Raw genomic sequence first — 6199 nt, 5'->3', positions numbered from 1 at the left:
TACCACTGCTGAGTCACCCCTGCAGCCCAGAAGTGCTTCCTCATGTTCAGAGGGAACCTCCTGTGTTGCTGAGAGTATACTTTGAAGCAAATTTTTTAGCTTGCTTTGGTACACAGTTCTGTGATTGTGGAAACATGGTGTTTGTGGAGGGGGGGGGGGGGAAATGCCAGTATGATGCTATTAAACAAGGTTGAAAGTTTGGAGTGGACAACTTGTCTTTTTGTCTGCTGCCTCTATATTTGCATTGGGAAGATTAGGTGTACACAAGTGAGATCAAAGCTGCCAGGGTAGGTGGTTATTTTAGAAGGATTTGTCCCATTTGTATACCCCTGCTCTGTATTACATTGGAAGTCTATCAAACATAGCTACATTTTCTTCATGCCCAGGTAATTTTGTATTTTGTCTTGGGAATTTCTGTTGTAACTCTTCGGGGTTGTTAGGGCTACACTTTTGGGTGGGAAAGGGCCCTCAAAATATTTACTTCTGCGATAATTGTTATTTGTACAGTATGACCCTCCATCAGAACATCTAAATATCTTGTAGCTCTTTTTTTTCTGCTAATACTAGGGAAAAAAGGCACATGGATTATGAAAAATCTACAAAATGCAACATTGGAGGGACTAGCATTTTGTCTAGAATGTAGATTGATAAAGACACAATAACTGTCTTCAAATACATTAGAAAGGAATGTTACTCTGTACATCTGATATAATTGGAATAAGTGTCAGTGAGCTTGAATTGTAGCAAGTGAAGCTTAGATTAGAAGAAACTTGCTGAAGACCACCGAGGATATATCTGGGACAATGGTGGAACCTCTTTATGAGAGGCTTCTGAAGGAAGATTACAGAACTGCCTTCCGTACTGTTTCTTCATCCTTGGAAAGAAGTAGATGAATGAAAAGATATCTCTGTTTCCAAGGCTGCCTGGTCTGGGCCTTACTAGAGATGAGGCCAGTTGAGTCTTGATCTAACCAACTTTGTCCTGGGTTTCTAACTAACCTATAACTATCAGCCAGCAGACCTGACCAGTGCACCTCAGGAGTCTTGCTTAAAATCCCTGAGTTAACAATATGGCTTTACCTTATTTCAGAACACCTTAATGACTATTTACAATAATATTCAATTTTGATTAAAACAAACAAACAAACAAAAAAAAAAAACAACACATTGTTTGTCCCATATTTTCCAGGAATACATGACTAACAGATTAATTGGTGGGAGAGAAGGGGAAAGGAACACAATGAAGTCAATAACACAATATTAAGTCAGTTGCTCATTGCTGGCAGGTAACTAATGAGGAACCATGGGTATGTCAGGTGTTACTAATAAATTGGCTAGAATATGCTAAATGGAAAGCTGTTCAGCTTCACACTAGCATATGTTGTGCTTCACAGTCAAAAATATATTTCTCCCTCCTCCCTGTTTCTGCCTTCATTCTGGAAACTTTGTTTTCCTAATATAAAGGCCTGTGCCATGTTGTATACAACACAAGCATCTATGGATAAAATGTATTTTTGTGAGAGAGTCTTGTCATCCTTGGGAAACATCTTACTCCCTTAAAGTGCAAGGTCACATCTGTGTCTCTCTTGCCTTCTTCACTTGCCTTGTGGTAGCTGGGTGCCAGGGGCTGTGCTACCTTCATGTCTGGGCTCATCTCAGAAGCTCATGGGATCCTGTTTAATTCAAGTTGACTCAAACTAGCTATTAGTACATGCCTCATTGCTGAGCTAGTTTAAGTTGAGATGATGTTTTTATTCCCCCTACAGTCTTCAGAGTTCAACATACAAACCTGAAGTTGCTCTAAGTTCACTTCTCTCTTCCCTGTTAGTTTTTATATCTTTCCCATCCCACTTTTTTATTTTGGTGCATAGTAAATGCTGCAAAGAAAGTTTTGATTAATCACTTCTACCTTACACCCTAGCACCTTGCCCCTGAATGTGCAGACTGCCTCTCAACTCGTTGGCCATGCATCAGTAAGGAAGGTAAGAAAGGTGCCTGGTTAAAAAGTCAAGTGTAGCAACTTGAAAAAGACAGTTCAGAACAGCCACATCCTCCTTGCTCAAGAAGCAGGACATCCTTGATCTGTTGTCTTCCCCCAGAAAGAATGAAAAACTTTTTTCAGGTTCTTTCACCAGCAGCTTTTTGGTTTAGGTTTCTTGACAATGCCCCTTGATTACTGCAAAAGAAGAAAATACCAGAAAAAGCATGGCAGTGTAGTGGACATGCAGTTACCAGGGCTCTATTTGCATCTGGGAGGCTGGAGAAAAGCCCATGTACTGAGGAGCTACTGCATACAGTTTCAATCATGTCTGGAGAGACTTGTTTTCTCTGTCATTGAGGTTGTCTAGTGCAAGTCTTTTCTTGAAGAAAAGCAAGGCATTACTTTGAAAATTATCTCTGCGGTGTTAACCTTTATTTACACATAGGTATTTTTTGAGTCCCCAGGGTTCTTGTTCTCATGGTTTTGTTCACAGCTCCCATAAGGGAAAAAAAAATGCTCAGTATGAGAAGAAAAGAAGAACTCAGTAATCATACTGCAACTATAAGAGGCTCAGAAAAAAAGAAAAAAAATCAACAAAAACAACAACAATCAAAACCTAAAATATGTAAGGCATGTGATTAAAAATCACGAGGAATATCAACATGGTGTCATCAAATCCACTTATTTGGAAATCCCATGAACTGCCCATTCTGTCTGCTAGGAAAACCCTTTTCTAGATTCAGATCTTTGCTGTTGATTCATTTCATCTTGCTTGCAAGAAAGAGATGATCAGTAACAGTAAGTTTATTTGTTAGATCACCAGCAGAAACAGCCATGTGGGCCTCAAAGCAGCAGACATTTTTCCATTTTGCCTTGTGCTCCACTTTATATCTCACTGAGCCTCTCACTGATTCACATTGCAGATGCCACAGTAGATTTGGGGGCAGAAGGACATAGGGAATAGCTGAAATGCTTCCTCATAGATTACACAAGAGTTTCATTGCCAAGGAGCAGGGGAAGGAGGCAAGTAGATCCTTACCCTTAGGAGAAAGAAGGGAGGCAGGAGAACACCAACCCACCAGAAAATGGCCGAAAGAATAGCCCTGGGTAAGTTATGCTCCCTTGCAAAGGCTGGAGAGATCAGAGCATAGCAGACATTTCTGGTGATCCCATGAGTACAGTGAGACAGTCAGAAAACAAAGACAGCACACAGCAGCAGCCTGGGTACCAATGTTGGTGAGTAGATGGGGGGAAGTTACAGCTAGGTAAGATGAGCCCCACTGCACCCTTAGTGCTGCACAGGCACTTCATCTTGTGACAGAGAGACAAGCTGATCCTAGGGCTAAGCTGTATGATCTGGTCCAGAACCTCTGTTAGCTGATGAGGTTGTTAGAATCATAGAATCATAGAATCATTAAGGTTGGAAAAGGCCCCTCAGACCATCTAATCCAAACATCCACCTACAACCAGCTGAGAGAGCCTTCTCACTCTGTGTTCTTTGATGGATCTGCACAGCTCTCCAGCCTTCCTGAAGGCCATATGGCTTTGAGGTTCCTGGAGCGTGGCTTACAGTATGCTGAGGAGTTACTGCCTTCCTTTGAGCTGCTGTGGACTGACCTAAGCCCAGCAGGAATTAGTTACACAACTCTTTACCAAGTAGCACAGCTTTGGCTTGCTTATGTCTTCCTGGCTTCCATCCAGAGTGATGAGTCCTGGTAGCACTTCCTGGAAAAGATGACAGTTGGTAAGCAGAGGCTGCAGGGCCCAAGCAGCCCCTGTCATTACAGGAACATTCATGAATAGACCCAGGATGGGTAGGCTTCTCTAGTCTAGTTACTTGCCTGACTTCTTGTAGGCATTTGTCGTAGTTTCTTTTGCAGTTTGCTTTTTCTGTGCATTCTCCTTCAAGTATTTTTCATTTCTTTCAGGGGGCTTTTTGTCTTACTATTTCAATTGCCTTTGCTTTTATCTCAGTCTTGGGACTTACTGCTTTACATACAAGTAGTATTGGGGTGGTGCCTTAGAGCCAGCCTCACAGTATTTGAAAAATCATGACAGGTAGACTCTAAATGGTTAAACTTTTTTAAATACAAAAATCTAGTGAAAATAAAATAATCCGAATGGGAAAGGGGAATCAACTTGTGGATTAGTCATTACTGAGTAGGATTTACAGAGGAGTAAAACTAGCGTAAAAATGTAAACCAGCTTTGCATCCACCCACCATACCATGTTTGCTTGCTAAGAAACACCAAGCAAGAAACAGTAGGAGCATCATCTGATTTACTGCAGTGACGGTCCATGGGTCAAAATAGTCAAGCGAAAGAGAGACATCTCACCCAGCAGGTGCATATGTTCAAGCCGTGAGAGACTTATTTATAAATACAGTGCACCACTTATCCATTGGCGACAAAGCGGTCTTGGCATTCCCCACATGCTCCTTCCATGAGAGATGTCACATGAAGATTGCCATGACCAAAAAAAATTTCACCTAAAACTGCATTCTGTAGTCATTCCTGTTAGCCTATTGGCACATGGCAGATCAGATACTTGTCTACTCATAGTACTACAGCTCTGATGAGATTGTGGGCAGGTGTGCTAACTCATGGAGAGCTTCCTTCCCTCAGACATGGTCCTTTGCTGCAAAGATGCAGGTTAAATCCCTTGTGTCCATTCAGAGTTCTCATGTTCCACTCTGACAGCCCAGTCACACCAAGCCCTAACCACCATCCAACAGATGGCAGCAGCCCTGCACAGTGACCATGTGCAAGGCTTGACTTTGTGCATAAGGATGATGCTTGTATCTGGCAACTTCGGTGATTATTTTCATCCCTAACTTCTCAAAGACCTTTTGCTTTCTGGACAAATGTAAGCTGGATCTCTCAGCACTCTGGCTGCTCATATATCACATATAGCTCCTCTTCTTTCTTCTGACAGCAAGAGCACTTCTAGGTCAAACCTAGCTGGCAACATGCTTACACTGCCAACTCTGGGAGTCACATGAGTGTGTGGAAGTCCTGGTTTACAGTAACTCTCCTCCTCCTTCCCAAATCTTATTTTTCCAGAGAAAATATGATATCACCCTGAATGCTGAAAGAGGAACAAGAAACCAACTGTTGAACTCACGCTTTGTTATATTTTGTATTTATAAAGTAATCTCATGCTTTCGTGGGACATGAGTCAGACCAGCTTTTGAGCACAGCATTTGTCAGCACTACCACTTCTCATCTCCTGCCCTCCTATTACTGCCCGTAGGTCTGTTCTGTCTCACTTTCATCTTTTCATATTCATTGCTGCCTTCTCCTATCTCCCTTGCAAGTTTCTGCTTAATTACTACTGTCTCCCATCCCTGCATCTTTAATGTGACACCTCTTCACGTAAGTCAGGAGAAAGGTGAGGGAGGTCCTTTTTCTGAAAACCTCAGCACTGGTGCTGTAAAAGTAAACCCCATAGGCTCCAGAAAATGTGCTAACTTTTAGATATATTTTCTTCTTAATTTAAAAAAAAATAATGATGCCAAGCCATCTGTTGCAAATGTAAAAAGAGATGTAAATAGATGATACATAGTGTACAGAGTATCATATGAGTGCTCCATCTGCTGTGGGGAAAGTCAGCAATCCCCAGAAACAACACTGGGTTCTAAAGCCCAATCCTAGGTTTGCAGCGTTAGAATTTCCAAAGGCATAACCTGTTCTGAAGGCCGCTCTAACAGAAAAACAAGTCAGACAGGAGTGGACTGAGTAGATCTCTGCGTGTCAGTGATTATGTTGTGGACAGGGTAAGCTATACCTTTATGCTTTTGTTTCAGACTCTTTGCAAACTCATGGACTTTCCTTCTTCACTTACACTGTCAAGGTTTACGTGGCAGCCAGCAGTCTAGCAAGCTATATGTTTTCACTGAATAGCAGCACAAGCTTTCTCCAGTGTCAAAGTAACAGACCAATTAAAGGACAAATGAAACACAGCTTCGATGAATGCAGAATACTGTGCACAAGGCAAAAGCAACCCTTGCCGTGGTTGCATACAGACAGACCCCAGGCCTGTCACCACTCAGTTAGAGACCCAGGAGGTGCCATGATTGGCTTGGTGTGCTCAGGAGGGGTCAGGAGAGGAAACCAAGGTTTGAGAAGGTTGAGAACTACAAGAAATGGAATGGAGAACCAAAAATAAAACTGTTCACATAATTCCCTGTTGCGTCTGTACTGTGGGCCGTCTGTGTAGT

The sequence above is a fragment of the Phasianus colchicus genome, chromosome Z (genome assembly GCF_987193195.1).
Source record: "Phasianus colchicus chromosome Z, bPhaCol1.hap1.1, whole genome shotgun sequence".
Classification (NCBI taxonomy): domain Eukaryota; kingdom Metazoa; phylum Chordata; class Aves; order Galliformes; family Phasianidae; genus Phasianus; species Phasianus colchicus.
Note: the sequence above shows the minus strand (reverse complement) of the source record.